The following is a 22,749-nucleotide window of genomic DNA, read 5'->3' on the forward strand; positions in this document are numbered from 1 at the left end:
GGCATGAACGGTATGCTACAGTGCAATTTTCCATTACTAAGATCAATGGAAAACATGATTTAATTTAGCATAGACCTATCTTTTAACAGTAGGATACCTGCAAGTTGCAACTGATTTGATTTGAACCAATTTTCTCACAGGCTGGAATAGTTGAGTAAACTGGTCTTAAAATTACCCTAACTGGGAACTTTTTTTTATTTGAAAATTTTGTTTTTACAGGCCACATGGGCCAAAATAAAATAAGGCCCTCCCTCCCCCCACCCCTATACCAGACAAAATCATTCTACAATATCTTAGATCGTCTATTAATCATTGTTTTTCCTTTTAGCTTTTAAATCACCCGACAGCAGTCACATATCTCTTGCATTCTGCAGATAGAGAAGAAGAAAAGTAAGAACATAATAGAAAAAAATAAACAATAACAAGCTGAGAAACTAGGAAGGCCAGTTAGATCGCCTCTGTCACATTATCTGCTTCCATACCCTCAAAGAAAGTTAGGAAAGGATCCCAAATATTGTGGAATTTTTCGGTACAACCTCTGATAGTATACCTGATCTTCTCCAGTTTAATATGATACATGACCTCTCTCATCCAGTGGCCGTAGACAGGTGAACCCGGGTCCTTCCATTTGAACAGTATCAGCCTTCTGATAGCAAGCGGACAGCTGACCAATCGAATACTGACTCGAGTCTCGACATAACGTTACCCCGTTTCCAACGTTAAGTCGAGTTCATTCATACTACACTAGTACACGTATGATCAATCCAATAATGAACACATATATATATCTTGTCATTTTAAACAAGTTACCATTCATTCATTCATCCATTATGAGTCACCCGCGGCGAAATTAAATGTTATAGTTCAACAACAACACGCTGTGTTGAGAGAGAGAGAGACCGCATTAACTCACTTTGTTTAGTTGAAACGTGGTCCAGGAGGGCTTGATAAAGTGTCCACTGTCCCACAGTCCCAGACTGTTGATGTATATCCACTGTCCAGACTGCATCCAGCTAGCCAAATAGCTTCTTGTTAGCCAAGTTAGGCACACCAACACAAGTACTGTGATGAGCTGTGTCTTTGCCCATTTCCGCATCGAACAGCCTGCAAACTACCCGGCGTTCTATCGCCTTGCTCTAAGACAAACTCTAACCTTAACCAACTTTGAAAGAGTGCCTAAGCTTAACCGTCGAAAGAACTTGCCGTCATGCTCTAAGACAAACTCTAACCTTAACCAACTTCGAAGAGTAACTAAGCCTAACCAGTGTAGAAACTGTCGTCGGCCAATCAGAGAGCGTCTCCGAGAAACGCGGCTACTGAAAGTATAGACGCTGCTTGCTTAGATGATATAGATTGCTTGAAAATGCACCCGGCTTCCATCATATTACATCATATTTCAACGCACAGTGCGTTACGTGCGTTTACCTATTTGATTGGCTGCGAGGATACAGCGATGAAACCAGTGCACGCCCTGCTGTGCGCGATATATCTCGCCCCGGCCTGAGAGGTAGTTACTAGTGACTTCCTGTGAATGAAAAACTATTATTTATATTTGATATATTAACGTTATATTGTGCATTGGAAACACAAACATACTTAAAATGAGTAAATATTATTCATTTTAAACATGTTTATTTTATTTCTAGGGCTCTAAATATATATATATATTTTCTTCTCTCTTTTAACCAGGGAGGGCGGCGCTCTAGCATCCCACCCATTACGTGGGGTCTCTGCAGCATAGATCTTTTGATCCGGGGCGGTTTTTTGTTCCAGATAAAGGAAGATATCTGGTTGTTTATCTTGGAGAAGAATGTCTTGGTCAGGAAGACTGGAAGACTCTGAAATACATATAGAAATTTTGGCAATACATTCATCTTTATTGTCTTGATTCTCCCACCCAGGGATAGCGACAGGGGGTCCCCAAAGTTCAATATCTCTCGCCAGGTTAGACAGTAAAGGTTGATAGTTAGCCATATATAGGTCCTTATGTTCATGCGTGATCCATATCCCGAGGTACTTGAACTTTTTATGGCTAATTTTTAACGGGAATGTGCTCAGAGGTATCCGATCCGCCGAGGTGCAGACGGGCATCAGTTTGCTTTTTTGAACGTTGATTTTGTATCCGGATATTTTGCCGAAGTCCGCAAGTAGGGTCATCAACCGAGGAAGACTCGTTTGGGGTTGTGATATTTACAACAACATGTCGTCCGCGTAGAGCGAGACTTTATGCTCCGAGCCCGCGCGCATGATCCCCTTGATATCGGTGTTCTGCCTCAGAGCCAGCGCAAGGAGCTCCATTGCGATCGCGAAAAGGAGTGGAGATAAAGGACATCCCTGTCTCGTACCCCTATGGAGTTCAAAGTAGGTGGATAGATTGTTGTTGGTGCGAACGGCAGCCATCGGAGACGTATATAGAATTCTAATCCAAGCTATGAGTTTGGGGCCAAACCCAAACCTCTCCAGAGCGTGAAAAAGATAGTCCCACTCCACCCGATCAAACGCTTTTTCCGCATCAAGGGAGAGGACCACCTCAGGTGTTCCGGGTGGAGAGGGGCTATACAGGATATTTAGGAGGCGTCTGATATTAAAGAAAGAGTACCGATTCTTGATGAAGCCTGTTTGGTCCGGTGAGATAATTGAGGGGAGAACCCCCTCCAGACGACGGGCCAGAACCTTAGCGAGAACCTTGACATCGGCGTTAAGGAGGGAAATTGGACGGAACGAGCCGCATTCCAGGGGGTTCTTGTCTTTCTTAAGGATTAAGGAGATAACCGCTTGGCGCATGGTCGGAGGAAGAGAATTAGTTGAGAATGATTCGTCAAATACAGCTAGCAGCAGTGGGGACAGCTGGGTTGAGAATTTTTTGTAGAAGTCTGTAGGGTAACCGTCTGGCCCCGGGGACTTGCCACTCTGCATAGATCTAATCGCTGACGTAATCTCCGCAACCGTAAGTTCCTCCTCCAGATCTGCGGCCCTCTCTGGGTCGACTGTCGGGACGCGGAGGGTCCTATAGAAATCGTCTAGCGTGGAGGGCCCCACTTGCGAGTCCGAGGTGTATAACGATTGGTTTTGAAAGTTTTAAAGCTTTTATAAATTTTAAGGTTGTCAGTGGCTTTTGAGCCCTGCTCGTCGTTGATAGTGGGGATGGACTGGTTGGCAGTTCTTTGTCAAAGCTGATGGGCAAGTATCCGTCCGGCCTTCTCCCCATGTTCATAGTACCCCTGTCGCGTTTTAGTAATGAGGTACTCAGCCTGTCGCGTTGACAGGAGGTCAAACTCAGTTCGCAGCGATATACGTTTTTTCAACGTGTCAGTTGATGGCGAGTGGCTATTTAGTCAATCTAGCTCCAAAATCTCGTCCGTCAGTTGCTTAAGGCGTGCCGTGTTTATCTTATTTTGGTTGGCGCAATATGAAATCACCTGTCCCCTTAAGTACGCCTTCAGTGATTCCCAAATGGTTAAAGAAGACATTCCCGGAGTCTTATTAATGTCGAGAAATAATGTAATTTCCGAGGTGATGAAGCTTGTGAAGGCTTCCTCCGACAGGAGCAACGGGTTGAGTCTCCACTGGCGGTGGCCGAGCCGTGTATTCGGGATACTCATTTTCATAACTAAGGGACCATGGTGTGAGATAACTATTGCTCCGTATTCGCACTTGGTTACGAGGGGAAGGAGTCTCTTATCCAGGAGAAAGCTGTCTATGCGTGAGAAGGTATTATGGACCGGGGAAAAAAAGGAGTATCCTCTGGATGTAGGATTACGAAACCGCCACACGTCAGCTACCCCATATGATTTAAGAAGGCGCCGGATTGCGCGGGCCGAGCTGGACTGGGGGGCCTTTCTGGGTGAGCTACGGTCCAGCACCGGGGAGAGTGCACAATTCATGTCGCCGCCAAGGATGAGATGGTGCGAGGTCATATCCGGTAGGCGAGAAAAAAGGCTGGTGAAGAACGAAGGGTTGTCCCAGTTCGGTGCGTAGATATTAGCCAGAATGACTGGAAATTAAGTACCTTCTTACGCTTTACTGGGTGGTTGAGTGATTTAACATTCCAACTCACGAAATTGACAGAGCACCCTTCCAGCCCCATGGTATCACCCGCGTCGATCATAGTAGATGAGAGAGGCCATGCATCTGGAACCTATAGAGAGCTCAGCACAACTGCAGGTGAAAAGCAAAACAGACGTCTGATCAGTTAAGCATGTTGAATGTACAAGTCCGGTAACCCCCCCCCCCCCCCCCTAACACCTATAAAAAACAAGGTGCCCAAAATACCCTTCAGAAACTAATCCACACATACAGTAATGTGCTTGTGTTGGAGGTGTTCTACCTATGGAGCCAGCCGCTCAGGCCCCCGTCGAGCCCCTTAGGTAAAAGAAATAATAAAGAGAAAGAAAAGAAAAGTAAGTGTAAAAGTTTTTACTCAGATCTTGGTATTATATAAGGTCTTCAGCTGTCCAGTGGGATACACCCAACCAGGTAAGGTAATATAGGTGGCAACGGTAAACGGTAAGCATAACAATAATATATTAACATTAACAACCTCACATCAAGCAGGCCCTGAAATAAGGCAAAACATCTTACTCCCGAGCAAGGGCAACCAACATGCCCCGTTAAACACAAAAAAAAGGGTGCCTGATTGGGTGATATAGAATAAATTGGAAGAGGTGTGGGAGTGTGCGTTGTGTCCATGCGTCTACAAATGGGTGTGTACCTGGGCATATGCCCTTCAGTGTTCGTGCAGTTGCGTGCATATGAACCCGTGTGTGTGTATGGATGTATCGGACACAGCCAAGGTGTAAACGTATGGGTGTGTAGGCGTGAGTGTGTGGGTCCATGCCCCCGTATCTGTATAATGTGTAAACGTGTATGTGTGTCTGTGCATGCGCGTAGTATGCGCCCACGTGTGTGTGGTACGCCTAGAATCTCTAGATAGTGCATCCATTAGGTGTGCGAGCACGTGCGTCATCATAGGTGTGAGCATGTGTGTACATATTTATATGTCTGTGTATACACACATTGTCCTATTGGGGCCAAAATTATACACTGTTCACATCACCTGTACATCATAAGTAGAGGGCAATGAATTTGCTGGAGATTGGTGAGTCACTTAGCTTGATAAATGGTGTCCAGTGGCGTCCTCTCAATGCTAGGCAGATGATGCTACACATAGATGATCACACAGTAGACATTACAGTAGCCTTCCTGTTGAAGTTAATATGATACATTGTTCACATCACCTGCATATCATAAGCAGCATGCACACACCGATACATCTCTCTTTCTATGTGGTCTCACCCGCTGCTGCGTGTACAATGTTCTTTCTGACGTAGCTCATTGCTTCACCTGCATCGATGAACTCTTTATCTTTTCCCCCGTGCGTGATGCGAAGTCGGGCTGGAAAAAGAATGCCGTACCGGGTGCCTTCACGACCGCGTAGTAGCTTCCTCACCTCCGTAAACGCAGCCCTGGCCTTCGCGACGCCCGTGGCATAGTCGGGGAAGATTGCAATAGACATTCCGTTGACCTGTAATGGAGCCTGAGCGCGCGCCCGGCTCAACACAGTCCTGGTAGTAGTGGAGTTTAGCCACGATAGCACGGGGCTTCCCATCTGTCCTCTTCGGCCCCAGTGTTCTGTGCGAGTCTACTAGCACTTCATCATCCATTTGTAGCACGTCTTTCAGTAGTTTTGAGACCGACGCGGTGGAACTCGAGCCATCCGTCTCAGCCACTCCGAGTATCCTTACATTACACCTCCTCATTCTTCCTTCCATGTCATCACACTTTCCCCTGAGACCGGCCACCTCCGTCTTTAAGTCTTCGACTGTGGTTTGTAGCGTTACCACGTCGTCCGACCACATCGAGAGACCACCCTCCACGTCTTTAACCGCAGCCTCCATTTTGTTCATGTCCACACGCAGTGTCGCTACACAGCTTCGCATTTCCTCCTTCATCACTTTCAAATAATTTCTGATAAGGTCGAACTCTTTGGAAAGTGCACCTTTCAATTCCGATTGTATTATCTCTGCAAGTTCCGATTTCAGCGCAAGGAGAATCTCCGCCTTTAAGGCTGTGGTATCCACGCCGGACATCTTTGACGGTGTGGACGGTGGTGGCCCAGAAATGGAAGTCGTGGCTTTTTCAGGCCTACTTGTAGTCGGGACGAATCCGTATTTGCGTAGGTTTGATGCCATCTGTCTGTGTAAAAAATGACCATATCGGTTTGAACAAATGTACCCTGAGTAAGATTCACTAACTTTTGTAAATCCGTAAGCTTATTAAATTAAGATAAAAAAAAAAGTAGAGGCTCGACGGGAGCGAGAACAAACAGCGTGTTACTCCATTGCTCGCCTAGCCACGCCCCTAACTGGGAACTATTTTAGAATATATATATCATTATTATTTGTCTAAGATCTGACAACACTTGGGGGGGGGCCTAGTATGCGAAGGTTTACAACAATGATCCTAATTCACTGAGAGACAGCCATTCAACTCGTTCCATGGTTACAGCTGTTTGGGAGCATGTCTATGTTCCCCGGGTCCTATGTTCCCCGGGTCCCATGTTCCCCGGTAGCGATAGATAGTCAGACCACCAGCCCTGATTCCAAACTCTAACCTTAACCAACTTCGAAAGAGGGCCTAAGCATAACCAGTTCGAAACAAGGCGGACATTAACCCTTTCAGTGCCACAGACGACATATCTCGTTTTATTAGCCCCCCCACTGAGTGCCCACGACGACAAATATCGTTTTATTAGCGATCTGAAATCATATTTCATCAACCGAGTCTCCCGTTGGTACAGCAGCCCCTATACAAATAAAATGTACCTTACCTTACAGGAGCTCAGAATGGAAAAAAGCGCCCCCTATCGTCTATCCCTGTGTAACTGCAGGTCAGTCGCTTAGACTGGGATCTGTAGATATGTAGGGGGGGAGTCAGCTGGTTCCTTGTGCTGGCAAGAAGTCTGATCAACATGGAAGTCATCGCGGGACGGGAATCAGCCTGAAATATATATTTACAGCAGCCAATACTCAATCAATAAGCGTGATCGATATTTGGAATGGTGATCAGGAATTGGAATGATCTTTTTGGAGAACATCTGATCTGAGGTAAGGAATCTATTTTACCAGTCTTGGGATAATCAGAGTTGTATTCGCTGAGATCTCAGCGTTTGCCCTATGTGTGATGTGTCTGTGTGTGCGCGATCTCTGATGAGGAAATAAGAGAATACATTTTTCAGATCGATAGTGTTTATTTGAAAACGATTCATAAATAGGCCGAAAAATTACAAAAATTTTGTGTATTCTAGAATATTCCAGTAAATGTCTTTTATCATGGAATCTTTATATTTTCCTTGAAAACGAGGGCTTTTCAAAATGCTATAAAACGAAATGATAAAAAAACAATCCGCTTCGACAATGTTGACTGGAAAACTAGTCATTGATAAGCGACGGGCAGATTAGACACATAGCCATAATTTAAAACATAGATTAGGTGTTTTTAACGCTAATATTGAAGTGGATGGTGGGCATTCAACAGGATAAATCAAGGTTAAGCAAGGGCTCTGAAAGTGTTAAAATTAATAAAATAATACAAATTAATAAAATTTTCAATCAATCAATCGGGGAACATGGGACCCGGGGAACATAGATGACCCCCAGCTGTTTACTTCCCTCTTAATAGTTTTCCCAGAATACACCTGATTTATGAGAAATCTCTCAAAAGCAGAATTTAAAATAGCCTATAAAAAGGTTATGATCGACTGTAGTAGTAGTAGTTCTATTTAGCCATCACACACTACACAATACAATATGCACAATCATTCAAGACTGTAAGGTCAATGGTCTTTGATTGTGGCAGTCAGACTGTACAGTTTACAAACAGTACTGTATTTGCAAATCTGGTATGGCATAAATGTATAGATGTAGCAGTACTGTCTATCTGTATGTCGTGTATGTCATATGTTATGATGAATTGAAAATGGGGGACCCTGATGTAAACAAGACGAAAGTCTTTATCTGGTCAGCAGCTGTACTGTACTGTACCCATTCTGCAACCTGTTAAAGTTTTCAATCAATCAATCAGACTCAGACTCATAACTCATAAAGTTATGAGTCAAGTGGTGTGCGACTGTGCGCACAGCCCCGAACAACCGGAACGCGGATGGCGCAAGTCGTCATCATTTTTCCAACAAAAACAAAATTCAAATAAAAATAAATGTAAACATTTCCTTCCGGGCCGTGTAATGTACCAATTCGGATAGCCGCTGTAGTGAGTGACCGGAAGGAAACTTTATGAATGGAAGCTTAATAGGTGAAGTCGGTCTCTAGTCTCTACAACACGACCATCTTGCTCAACACATAATCTTTGGTCCCCGGGAACAGACTCGCATTGACGTCGTGAGTTGGACAGGCAGCTCATCAGCAGACTGAGCAGAGCTGGGCTGGGTGTCTGGTCCGAGCAGTCGTGGTTCTCCACTAGCTTGTAAGCTACCGTCATATAGTTTTTTCTTGGGGGAAATACGACATTTACACAGAAGCATCAGGTAAGGATCAGATCAGATTGATTTCATGTATTTTATTACCACACACCTGCCAGTTCGCCAGCAACCAAGACAAAGGCAAAGGGATGTTAGCGTGACGGTTGGCACAAGTTTAGCATGTTAACGTTATATATATTATGTGGCTAACGTTAGCCAGCAAGCTCTTCTCCCCGCTACACTCGCTGTTTGCCTGGGCCTTAATGCAAACGTTGACCACGTTTGTTTTTTGATCAGTGATTCATTTAAGTCCAGATATGTCATTATTGCTCGTGGGTTGATTGTTGAAACGACACAATATGGCACATGATCTCTATAGGTATCGTATACCCGTAACATTTAGGCGTGTTGTTGGTCTCAACTTGTAGCGGCAGCAAGCCGTGAGCTCACCCAGTAAACCAGCCCCAGTGACACTGCGGAGACTTTTAGACTTGTGGAATCTCCCATCTCAGGGGCCGCCGGCGGGACTTATTTGTGTGTTAACTTGCGTGGATGAAAACGTTTCACAATTTCCATAACCGAATATAATTAGAAAGGCAACTTAACCTCAACAGTAATTGAAGCTTAGGTGTGTTTCATCAGCTGCACTTACTCCATAACCTTCTTGCATCCAGATGTGCCACCTCATCGACTTCTGACCATTCAGAGTGTCCTTGTCTTTTTTATTTATTTATTTTTACTGAGTGTAACACGAGGAGACTGTAGTGGTCAATCGAGCCTCTGCCCCCATAGAGAAATATGCCGATCATAACATCAACCGCCTTGTCTGTGTACAAAGAAAGAAAAAAATATTGAGAAATAATTGTACAGGAAAGGCCTACGTTGGGCTAATCATTGTATGTATATTTGGTAGTATTGACAGTGAAGCAGCCAATGCAGGACAGCATTGTTTTGATGTCTGTCTGCAATCAGTGTTTTGACTTTAGGATGACGTCTGACCTGGAGTTTTATGTTGGGCTGAGGCCCTCCACGTAGCTCTTTACTCATACTGGTTAATGTGTTGGTATGTCTTAATGTTCTAGCTTTTCTGGAACAGAATTTAGCCAACTTTTTACCTCCGACACGTAGGTCTCATTTGTTGTACAGGATAGATATTTGTGGTGTTTTGTTATTGAAAATAAGGAACAAGTTGGGGCGGCTGGGTGGCGCAGCGGTCTAAGCGCTCGTCACCAACGCGTGAGACACCGTGACCGGTATCAAATCCGGCTGTCAGCCTTGCCTCCGACTTGGGCCGGCCGTCATGCTGACTGAATTGTCAGAGTCAGCGGGAGGGGAGTCGATGGGTGGTAATCTGGTCGTTGTAAACAGCAACTCCGACAGGTCGGTCAGGGCGCCTGCACAGCAAGGACAGGAGATGTGAGCCTCCCACACGTTACACCTCGCCAATGAGAGTCCGCGCTGGCAGGTGAAAAGAAGTGGCTTGCTGACTCCGCATGTATCGGAGGGGACATTCGATAGATTCTTCAACCCTCCCTACGACCGACCAGTGGGGGGCACATGCTAGCAACGACCAAGACAGGGGAGGGGGGAATTGGCACGACAAAATTGTGATGGGAGAAAAAACAGAAAAAGGAGAAAAAGTGGATCAAAAAGAAAATAAGGAACAAGTCCTATGAGTAGAGTAGATTAAGCCTCTGCTACAGCAATCCTCAGTTAGATTATGCCTAAAGACACAAGGCTGCTTTAATATTACGATCCATGAAAGCAGCTGGGCTTGTTTGGCCTGATGTGACATGTCTTTAGTGAAACGCGCCTTTGACAAGTTCAGTTCTCGCCTCGGTAGATGGTTTAACGTTTGCTTTAACAAACTTGGGTAGAAAACATTCTAATATGTCTGACTAAAACATGAACACGGGAGGCACTGATGGTCTAATATCCTGTCTTTTATTCTCCACTGCTTAATAATAATACATTTAATTTATAAAGCGCTTTTCAATAACCCAAAGACGCTGAATTCTACACATCAGATCTCCTTCTGTCAGTGCTAGCTTGGCGCTATGTAATGACCCCAGCAGATGCTTCCTCAAAAAGGAAGAACTGGAGCATGCTTTGGCCTTGTGCTGCCCACTCAGTTAATTGGGACGGAAGGACAAGAGCGAGTGAGTTAGGAGAGTTCAGAAAATGCACACGTTTTTTTTTTTTTTTTAATCCTCTTTTTCTCAGATTTTTCTCTTTCTCCCCGTCCCAATTTAGTCGTTGTGCCAATTTCCCCCCTCCCCTACCTGGTTGTTGTGCGCATGTTCTCCCACTGGTCGGTACAAGGGAACCCTGAAGTCCTCTGCACGCTTCCTCCGACACGTGCAGCGACAGCCAGTGACTCTTTTTTTCACCTGGCAGCGACGACTCTCATTGGTGAAGTGTAACGCGTGGGAGGTCACGCTGCCTTCATCAATTTCTGCCTCCGCTGAGCAAGCGCCCAGACCTGACCTGTAGGCGTCGCTGTCCATAACGCCAGCTTCCCACAACGCCAGCTTCCCACCCATGAATTGCCCTCCCCCTAACCCAGCCAAACGGGTTAGTATAGCGAATTAGCGATCAGCCCAAGCCTCAAGCAATGCTGACTCCGGGAGTCGAGACCAAAGCCTCTTGCATTGGTGACAAGCGCAATCTCCGCTACGCCACCTAACCGCCTAGAAAATGCACACTTTCTAAGGTATATACGCGCCTAGACTTTGCCTTAGTACTTCCTCCTTTTTATTCAGCATTAGCTAATATGCTAGTCATGGGCTCTTATGTTTGAGGATGTTGTAAATATTGCCCATGTGTGAAACGACATTGACGGATGAGAATGGGCAGTCCAAACTCATGGAGAAGCAGTTATTTACAATACTGGCTTGTCTGGTGAAGGCCTCCCCATCACAGGAATTAAAGGGATTGTGAAGTTAAGGAATCTGCAGAGACTCTCTGCTCCAATGTTAATGCTACATTTTGTTTTAAAAGGGTTAATTGGCTCTACTTGTAGCAAATTATGCTTATGCTGACAACATTCCGAGTGGCATAGGCTAAACGTAGCAGCTTGTATTTATATTCTCTCAATTGAATGTTGTGCATTTGTGCCTCAGTCAGAATGATAATCGCTGGTTGCAGGGCGTGTCTACTATGCTTGTGCACAGCTTGGCCAGATATTGGGTGCCTAATCTTCTGCACCAGTCATTACAAATGGAAGTCTAAATCTTCAAGTTGTGATTTGAGAAATAGGCTAAATCTTAGTCAGGACATAGCCTACCCTCCACCGATTTTGGTAAAAATCCATTTTAAGATTACCCAAACGACAACAACAAAAAAACACAGGCTTTAATAATAGCCTAGTCAGACATAGTAATAGCATTTGGGTTTGTAAGTACAACTATAAATTAATTTCCCCAAACCTTTGCAAAACGACTGACAGAACATTGGTATATTTGGCTGCATTCCAAGGGACGGATTAGAGTCGGCAGCAAAAGATTATCATTACCGCAGTGGGAGACGTCTACAGCGTGAGTGGATCATTTTCAGCTGACTACACCAGCACATGAACCCCACAGCTGAAACATTCTCTTGCGTATTTGTGAAATATCCATCGTTTAAGTCTCCAAAGAGCGTTGTTTACAAAGTAGAGTCCTTTCTTAGAAGGTAAACTGGAGGCTAGACCTTTAAAAAAAAGTACCTTCTTATGACCTTCAAATTAGACTAGCCTACTGCTTGCTTTGCTGGGGAATAATATAGCCTAGTAGTCCTGACTCATGGGTATAGTATAATATTATTACTTAAGAATTTGATATAAGCTATACAATTTGTTTTCCTTAGTTTTTTCTATACGTTTTTTTTATAGGATTTTACTCATTATTTTCTACCATGAAACGAATCAATCACTTCAATGCCTTTTCGCAAGGGCTTGTGTGTATTAGATTCCTTTTGACCTCGGGGCACCACCAATCAGTATCATTCGAAGGCACAGCAGGGGAAAACTGGAACACTGTGTGGAAAATAGGTCAGCGCCTGCCTGCTGCTGACCACCACCACCCTTCATTCTCTGCTGAGAAATGTCTCAGGGAGGATGCATCATGTATGTGAGAGTGAGAGGATTTCTGTGCTTGTTTGTTTAGGTCCCGCTCACAGGAGTGGAAGGTATGTGTCGATGACGTTATGCAACCGGTACCATGTTAAATTTGTAGAGGGCAACCGTAGTACTGCTTAGCCTCTGCTGCAAGGTTAGTAAAATTGTTTGGTATCACAGAAGGTTGCTCCTTGGAAGCCGGGGTCAGAATATCTGAAAGACTGCAATGTTTGTGGTGTAGGTTAAAAAATGCTAAACCACACAAACTTCAACAAAAGTTGAAGGTGTAAATGTTTAGCAGCTCACTGTTATTTTTAGCTGCGACCAGCAGCTCTATAGGTCAAGTGTGTGTGTGTGTGTGCTGAAAGGCGGTGTGGTAATGGGAGGGGCCTATTGCAAAAAGGCACATTACTTCCAAATGGATTCACAGACTTCCTCAAGATCAAGTCAATGGGGATATTGGAGAGGACAGTCACCCACATAGTGGCAGGAAGATGGTTTCGTTACTATTTAGGCCTATTCTTTCTTTGGCACTTCAGGAACTGGGCCTGAACGCTGTGTATTCAGCACTATGCTTGGTTATTGTGTGGTGGGAGTTCACAATTATGATCAGACTGATTATGACCTAGTACTATTGGCTAATACAGCAAGAAAGTTAACCCTTTTTGTAGTGTGTTAGTGAAAGGGTTAATGTTACTACAATGGAAAGAGAGAGTCGGTGCCGTGAGAACGTTTATCCTAAATGAAATGAGGTTTGTGTACCTTGAGTACCTTCATGAATTAGACTTTTCCCATATTTGCTTGAATTTCACTAGGCTGCAATTTTCATAAAATAGAGTAGCCTATTACTTTAGATTTAGAAGATGTCAGATCTGAACTGAAACGTTGTTCCAATGAAAACAATGTAACTGCAAGTGAAGAAGACTGCGTGGGGAATGGGGATCTCTTTGTTTCTGTCTTGTCACCCCATGGTCTTCTCTATGCACCTGTCTACCTTCACTCGGGAGTTAAGAACTTGTTTGAAGGGGAGCTCCAGTAGCTCACCGCGTATCTCAGCGCTATTTCGGCGTCGGGGACAACCGTGCGCGTCACGGATCTGGGGTACACGAGTTCGACTCCCGGACTCGCCGTATTTTCTCAAGAGTGTCTTCCCCTGATCTATATTCCATTCAACCTGTTTCTGTCGGTCATGCTTGACCAGAAAAAGCGATAAACGCTAAAAAATGAAGTTTAAAAAAAAAATAACTTGTTTGAAGATATGGTAATATGCAAAATGGGCAAGGTTTGAGTGAACCTAAATAACTCCTGATGGTTTGAACCTGCCAAATATTCCAGGTAATTTCTGTCAAAATTACCTGGACCATTGACCATTCTGATAACTTTGATATTTTAGAAGTTATTTTGTACATTTATTGATGAAGTTTAATGCATATTGTTGTCCCAACATTATAGGGCATAGGCATAGTAATTGGTTTCCTATTCATTAAACTAAGGCTGTCCCAAACTAGAGAAATTCTTAGTCAACTAATAGTCATAGTAGAACTTTGTTGACTAATCGATTTAGTTGATTTAGCCTAATTAAAAAATATGTAAAATTGTGTTTCCTACAGTAACATGCAAATCTCGTGCTTCCCAGATATGTGCTTATCGCTTTTCAGGATGTAACTAATTCAGTATGGGAAACGACTATCGACAAATTGTTGGTAGAGTAAGACCAACCAACCGATTAATCTACGTAAGAGGGGACACGCCTACTGGAAAAAATAATAATGAGTGCACTGCAGATCTACTTAAAGGGGAACTGTCTTACTATTTCTTTCACTATTTGGGCAATTTTACACAATTCCTGTGGAACATATCTAATTTTTTTTTTATTCGTTTGTTTTATATTTCTAATCAAGTACTGTAGAGCAGCAGTTTCTGCCCTTCAAGATAGTGATACCAAGCTGTTTTTGGCTGGGCTCCGCCCATACACTCAATGTGCTTTGAGTGACAGTCACCCACTGCACACTGCACTAATTAATTTAGCCGTGGGGGGGCATAATCCCACGGGACAATGCATTGGTAACTTGTTTAAAATGACAATATATACCCCGTGAATATTATTGCACGGCTCTGAATACGCGTGGGAGCGTGCGCTATGATATTTTGCAACAGGTTGATGTGACGCGAGTGCTGATGCGAAAGAGAGGGAGAGGCAGGCAGAGAGAGAGAGAGAGGGAGGGAGAGGGATATAGAGAGGAGAGATTGCTCCGAGAGTGCGCGCGTGTTTCCCCCCCACACACACGCAGTCGCGAGTGTGTAAATGCTCCGAGACGAGTCGCACCGTAAGCCTCTCTCTCCCTCTATCTGTCTTGTCTCTCCCTCTCTCTCTTGAGGAAGTGTCAGTGACGGGGAAACCGCTTTCGCATTATTTCCACTCGCTCCGTTGTTGAGCGAATTGTTGATTGTGGGCGGTGGCTACAACCACAGAAGGAGCTGAGGTATGCAGATCAGAATTCTTACACGTCACAGGTAAACTAATTCAGAATGGCTTGGTTCAGTGGGGGAGTATCTTGTCTCAACTGAACTGGAGGAATGCGCCAAAATGAGAATTTGAGACACAGACCGTGTTGGTACAACCCCACATAAACAATGCTAAACACTGGAAAAGGACATTTATAAGATAGTTCCTCTTTAAGCAAACGGAGACAATGCAGATGGACAATAAAATAAATGACAATGTAAAAATTAGGGCTGTCAAAATGAATGCTTTAATTTAGGAGATTTATTTAAAGCATTAAAATAAATGTATCTATGGTGTGAAATCTTCAATCTTAGCGCCGCGGATATAAGAAAGAGGTCTAGCTGAGTCAATGTTGATGGTTTTGTTGAACATTTGTATTTCACAGGAGATAAACTGTATTCAAAGAAAGCTATTCAAATAGTCTTTGACTCTAAATATACTTTATTTGTGTTGATTTTACATTAATTCCATGATTTTACTCAAGTAAATATCTGTTACAACTCAGGGATGCCCCGATCACGTTTTTTTGCCACCGATCACCGATCGTCGTGAGCCATATCGGCCGATACCGATCCGATACCGATCGTTTTTGATTAAAAAGAAATTAAAAATAATTTTATATAATTTTTTTTTTAATAAAATATATATATTATATAATTAGACTTGTACTTGTATTATCTGCGAGACATCGCCACCACGCAACAAGTCAAAATGCTCGCTATCTGCAAACAGCTCCACTGTCTGTGTGTACTCTAGTAGCCTCCAGCTACCAAAAAGGATTCTCCGGCGCTGCAGTGGGACCCTATTGGTAACGTTATGCTTTGGTCATTTAACATTCAGCAAGCCCTCAGCTCGAATACGCATTCAATCAATGTTATAAGACATTGATATCAGGAGCTATCTGTAGCTACTGCTAGCCGGCTAGATGACGTTAAGACAACTATTTAGTTCAATCGGACATTTCGTTTTGAACAGTGAATTAACGTCAGCTAACGCGAGCTAACGGAGATATCAACATGGGCTACTAGACTTCCTGGGGCATTTGTTGATATCAGGAGCTATCGGTAGCTAGCCGGCTAAATACCGTTAGACAATGCCTACTAAAAGTGAATAGTTGACTGAATAATTTTGTTTAAACAGTAACGATAGCTAGGTAGCTAACGTTAGCTTAGGTCGAATGCACTATCTAGAGACTCAGCAGAGGAGGTCCGTGTTTACAAACTCTACACGGGTACGGGCGGGGCTAGGGAGGAGGAGCAGTTTGCAGGTCCTGTGCGTCTGAGACAAGCGAGTGAGATATCCACTTGATCAGTTTCCGCGATCGGCGAATATGACTAATTATCGGAATTCCCCGATCGCATATTTATACTAATTATCGGCCGATAACGATCGGTGGCCGATCGATCGGAAGCTTTGGTATTAAGTAGAAAATGCTATTATTAATCTAGATTAATTACAGAAAATTGTGAGATTAATTAGTAAACATTTTTTATCTATTTATTGACAGTACTAGTAAAAATGTAAAATGAGCAATTAATGTCTTTGTTTTTATTATTAAATTGTTGTATTTTATGAGATGCAAAAAAAAATAAAAAATCATTATGACAGGGCGAAAATGTCGGAAACATATAAGCCTCTTTCTCATTGTATACCAGTGTTAGAATGACTTTATTGTGTTCATCAAGGTAGCAGACGATATGCAAGCCGTCTATAACAATGTGTATTGTGTATAATACGATTCATAATACATTATAATTTCAGACTCTGGTCTCTGAGGAGACAAATACATATCATTGCAAAAAGATCTATCTGGAATATTCTGGGTTTATCGCTCAAATGCCCTGAGTCTCTTAGATCATTCTGGAACATAAAATAGTCTAGGCAATAGTATACTCTACAACCTTCTAGAATATAAGGCACCATGACAACGAAGCCTACAACTCTAACAATAAACATCCGGTGTGTATACACATAGCAGATAATAAATTAAATTAAGTTCTATCAATCTTTAATAATAGTTTAAAAATTAACCACACTTAAACGTATGAACACTACAAGGTTATTCTAACAATTTAAGTAATCACTCCATTGAGGGCACATTGAAGCTCTAAAAGGCGCTGCTTTTCTATCATATCTAATCTGTTAATTCGAGACTAGTGGCTTCTCCACGTTGATAATTATTCTATCTCTCATTCCTTATCTATATCTTTCCATTGATTTTTATTTTATTTAATTTTTTCTTCTCATTACTCTATATTTTTTAAAAATATATTTTAACTTACATTGTTCTTTTCCAATGTTCTTCACATTAAGGTGTCAATATTGCTCTACAATCTTTTCCTTTTTTCCGTTTTTCCACACGTTAGTAGAGGGTTCAAATGAATATGTCGATAAAAGTTTATTCTCTTTTTTTTTATTTATTTAATTTTTTCTGTCAATTATCACAACACTTCATTACAGTAAGGGAAGGGGCAAGACCAAAAGCGACATTCTATTGCAATAGAATGGAAATGTTAGATCCTATGGCAATTAGCATAGGTAGATTAAGATTACAATGCTCAGTTTGGGCAATCCGGTGGACTAGGGGAGAAAGTCAATCGCGGAGGATGTGTTCTTGGAACACAGGCCTGTACGACTTTCTGGGTGAGGGGAAATTAGGGGATTTTTATTTGTATATATATATGTTTTTAAGCTCAGCTCTCAACGGGACCTCATTAATTGGATGTACATCTATTGTAGCTTCACACTCCAGAAACATTACCAAAAACTACACAAAAACATGCATAGATTATGGCTAGTTTGAATATAATGGTATGGAACACCGGCGGGATAAACAAACAACACAAACGCAAAAGCGTGCTCACACTGATGAAAAAAGAACATGTGGACGTGGCTCTATTAAGCGAAACGCACATTTTAGAGGAAGACATAAATACGTTAGCGGATAACATATACCATAATATTAGTCACTCTTCTTTTGTTACGAGAACTAGAGGGGTAGCCATAGTCGTCAGACGCAAATTAAATATCGAATTGAAAGGGGTATGGTCGGATGCTGAGGGGCGCATAACTATAGCTAGGATTATACACAATAACAGGAAAATTGCATTAGCAGCGGTATATGCCCCAAATTTGTACGAAGTGGGTTTCTTCACTTCACTAACCGGAGAAATGTTAAACCATCCCGAATACTCATATATAATAGGTGCGGATTTTAATGCCATTTGGAACCCAAGGATGGACAAAACTTACCTTACCTTTTCCAGCGAACAAAAAAATTCATCTAAAGCATTAAAAGATTGGTCGAAATCAACAGGGGTAACTGATTTATGGCGTTCACTTAACCCCATGACCCGCAAGTACTCCTGTCGTTCGTCGAGACACAACACACTATCCAGAATTGATTACGTCTTTGCATCCCCGAGAATATTTGATAAATATGAAGTGGAAATGACACCCAATGCGCTATCAGATCACTGCTACTTAATCCTGAAAGCAACATTTGGTACACTATCCTCCCGGGCCCCAAGATGGCGTTTTAATTCTATGCTGCTTAACAACAATGAATTCATTACACAAATTAAAGAAGCTCTCACAATATTCCTACGGGATAATGCTAACTCGGTGCAAGATCCCAGAATATTATGGATGTCGGTAAAGACTATGATTAAGGATTTCTCGGATAGATTTTCCTCCATATTGCGCAAAAATCAAAACACAAAACTATCTGAAATGGAAACGCTTTACTCAACGCTTTTTAATTCTTTAAAATACAACAACTCTACTAGACTAGAAAACCAAGTAAACATTCTAAAGACAGAGATCAAAGCAATATACAGACAAAAATCTGAATTGCAAATACGCAGCACAAGACAACAGCAGTACTTCCAAGGATCTAAACCTAGTCACCTATTAGCCATGCGACTAAGAATTAATGCAAAATTTGCAGATATAACTGCCATTAGGAAACAACAAACTCTAGTAACAGAACCCAAAATAATAAACGATACATTCAAAGAATTCTACTCCGATTTATATAATTCAGAAACGACCTTTGATCAAGACAAATTAGACACATATCTTAATCAAATTACTCTCCCTAAAATTACGGAGGAAGACTCTAAACAGTTAGAAGTACCGATCACATTAGAAGAACTCAAGGAGGCCATATCCGGAATGAAAAACGGCAAGGCTCCGGGAATTGACGGTATCCCAGCAGAAATGTACATTTCTTGCTGGGACATATTTGGACCCTTATTACTAAATATGATCATATACTCAGTCAAAGAGGGAAGCTTCCATAAACACCAAAATACCGCACTTATTTCAGTTCTTCACAAAAAAGACAAAGACCCCACTGAGTGCGGTAGTTACCGTCCTGTAAGCCTCCTCGGAACCGATGTCAAACTGTACTCTTAAGATATTAGCCATCAGATTGCAAAAGCATATGACGTCTTTAGTTCATCCGGACCAAACAGGCTTCATAAAATGTCGCCTGATCAATGATAACATAAGGCGAATACTGCACGTAATAGAACTTCCGGTTACGCTACAACATGTAGCACACGCATTTTGCAATTGCTCCGCTCCCACTAACGCTAATTTCGTTTAAAAACATTATTTGGACAGTAAAGAAAGAGAATAGACCACATCGTATGTATTGTTAAGACCCTCTACTAACCATATCAAAAGACAATATGGTTAAAGGTGGAAAGAAGGCAGAGAAAATAACTACGGCAACTTCAACGGCGCAGGACGTAAAAAAACGAGATAGACGCGTCCGAACCGTCGCTGGTTCTGAGCCGACGGCGACAAGCTCCGAGGAGGAGAAGGAAGAGGACAACGTACCGGGATCATCGATTACGGTCCCCGAAAGAGAGTCAATAGAGACCAACATAAAAGAAGGTACAGATTCAAGCTCCGTGAGAGGGAGAGCAGCCAGATTTATGGATTCCAACGTCACTGCATCTATCTACCATTTGCCGTCAACTGAAGTAAGCAGAAATCCACCCGATTTCAACACATTGTCTAACCTGATGGTAGAACAGTCTAACATGATGAAAGAACAGTTAGAACAGTCTAACCAGATGAAAGAACAGATGGTAGAACAGTCTAACCTGATGAAAGAACAGATGGTAGAACAGTCTAACCTGATGAAAGAACAGATGGTAGAACAGTCTAACCTGCAGATTACACACATCAAGGCGCTCGAGGCAAACGTCGAGGCTAAATTCGATCGCATCGAGGCTAAATTCGATCACATCGATGAGAAATTAGAAGAAGTCAAGAAAGCGTTCGATGCACAGTCAGAGCGAATCACGACAGTGGAGATTTCGGTGACAGAAAACACAAAAGCAGTCAAGGCGAACGAAGGTATCATGACAGTGATGGGAGAAGAGATGGAAAAAGTTAAAGATGAATACCGGAGGGAAATAAAATTGCTTAAAAACGAAGTGATGGAGAGGCAACTAGAAACCCATCGTTACCACAGGCGGAATAACATCCGCATTGTGGGGCTTGATGAATCAGTGAACTGCGATGACATCAACTTTCCAAACGAGTTATCAACGATTTTGAATAACTCCGATCCAAACAAAGTGCCAGAAGTGGAACAAGTTTACAGAATTGGTTCCCAGGGGCAAAATATCAACGGGCCGAGAGTCATCATTGTCACTCTGCGGAAAACTACAACAAGGGATGAAATCATCAAATATGCTCGCAACCAACGTGGGAAGCTGAAGTATGGTGATAAACCAATATTTATCTACGAAGATTTGAGCAGAGAGGCCATCATCCGACGTCAACCATACAAAGTTGTGATGCAAAAGCTGTACACAGCCGGCCACAAGCCAAGGCTAGCATATCCGGCGCTGTTATCATTCTTGGACAATAACGGCCGCAGGTCAGGTCCATTTACACCCTTTGATGCTGAGGATTTCCTGATTCAAAATGCAGCAAATAACCCAAAGCATGACGGAAATGCCGGAATCAGTTAAGCCTCTCTAAATATATACCAGTGTAGGAATGACTTTATTGTGTTCATCAATGAGGTCATTCCACCAGTGTTGGAATAACATTGCTGTGTTCATCAAAGTAGCAAACGATATGCAAGTCGTCTATAACAATGTTTACTGTGTATAATACGATTCATAATACATTATAATTTCAGTCTCTGGTCTCTGAGGGGACAAATAAATATCAATGCAAAAAGATCTATCTGGAATATTCTGGGTTTATCGCTCAAATGCCCTGGGTCTCTTAGATCATTCTGGAATGTAAAATAGTCTAGGCACTAGTATATTCTACAACCTTCTAGAATATAAGGCACCATGACAACGAAGTAAAATAGTCTAGGCACTAGTATACTCTACAACCTTCTAGAATATAAGGCACCATGACAACGAAGCATACAACTCTAACAATAACATTCGGTGTGCATACACATAGCATATATAAATTAAATGAAGTGCAATCAGCCCTTAATAATACTTTAAAATTATCCACACATAAACGTATGGGCACAGCAAGGTTATTCTAACAATTTAAGTAATCACTCCATTAAAGGCACATTGAAGCGCTAAAAGGCGCTGCTTTTCTATCTTATCTAATCAGTTAAATCGGTTCTAGTGGCTTCTCCACGTTGATAATTATTTATCTCTTATTCCTTATCTATATCTTTCCATTGATTTTTATTTTATTAAATTTTTTCTTCTCATCACCCTATATTTTTCAAATATAATTTAACTTACATTGTTCTTTTCCAATGTTCTTCACATTAAGGTGTCAATATTACTATATATTTTTTAAATATATTGTAACTTACATTATTCTTTTCCAATGTTCTTCACATTAAGTGTCAATACTGATCTACAATCTTTTCCTTTTTTTTTTCCCTCACACGTTGGTGGAGGGTTCAAAGGAATATGTCGATAAAGGTTTATTCTCTTTTTATTTTATTTTTTATTTTTATCTTTAGGTTATTTATCACAATACTTCATTACAGTAAGGGAAGGTGCAAGACCAAAAGCGACATTCTATTGCAATAGAATGGAAATGTTAGATCCTATGGCAATGAGCATAGGAAAATTAGGATTACAATGCTCAGGTTGGGCAATCCGGTGGACCATGGGAGAAAGTCAATCGCGGAGGATGTGTTCTTGGAACACAGGCATGTTCGACTTTCTGGGAGAGGGGAAAATAGGGGATTTTTATTTGTATATATATATGTTTTTAAGCTCAGCTCTCAACGGGACCTCATTAATTGGATGTGCATCTATTGTAGCTTCATACTCCAGAAACATTACCAAAAACTACACGAAAACATGCATAGACTATGGCTAGTTTGAATATAATGGTATGGAACACCGGTGGGATAAACAAACAACACAAGCGCAAAAGCGTGCTTACACTGATGAAAAAAGAACATGTGGACGTGGCACTATTAAGCAAAACGCACATTTTAGAGGGAGACATAAATACGTTAGCGGATAACATATACCATAATATTGGTCACTCTTCTTTTGCTACGAGAACTAGAGGGGTAGCCATAGTCGTCAGACGCAAATTAAATATCGAATTGAAAGGGGTATGGTCGGATGCTGAGGGGCGCATAACTATAGCTAGGATTATACACAATAACAGGAAAATTGCATTGGCAGCGGTATATGCCCC

At 42.2% G+C, this 22,749-nt stretch overlaps 1 protein-coding gene across 3 annotated transcripts in view; it reads left to right on the forward strand.

The window, feature by feature from the left end:
* The first annotated feature begins 8,276 nt into the window (after window positions 1–8,276).
* Window positions 8,277–22,749, forward strand: part of clip1a (CAP-GLY domain containing linker protein 1a) — an 84,316-nt gene continuing 69,843 nt past the window's right edge. Inside the window, exon 1 of one of the 3 annotated variants that reach the window (XM_084319710.1) lies at window positions 8,277–8,542. The gene's annotated coding sequence lies outside the window, so the exon portion shown is untranslated. The remainder of the gene's footprint in view (window positions 8,543–22,749) is intronic. The other 2 variants (XM_084319711.1, XM_084319712.1) reach the window with 2 other exon arrangements.

The sequence above is a fragment of the Notolepis coatsorum genome (genome assembly GCF_963971535.1).
Source record: "Notolepis coatsorum genome assembly, chromosome: 1".
Classification (NCBI taxonomy): Eukaryota; Metazoa; Chordata; class Actinopteri; order Aulopiformes; family Paralepididae; genus Notolepis; species Notolepis coatsorum.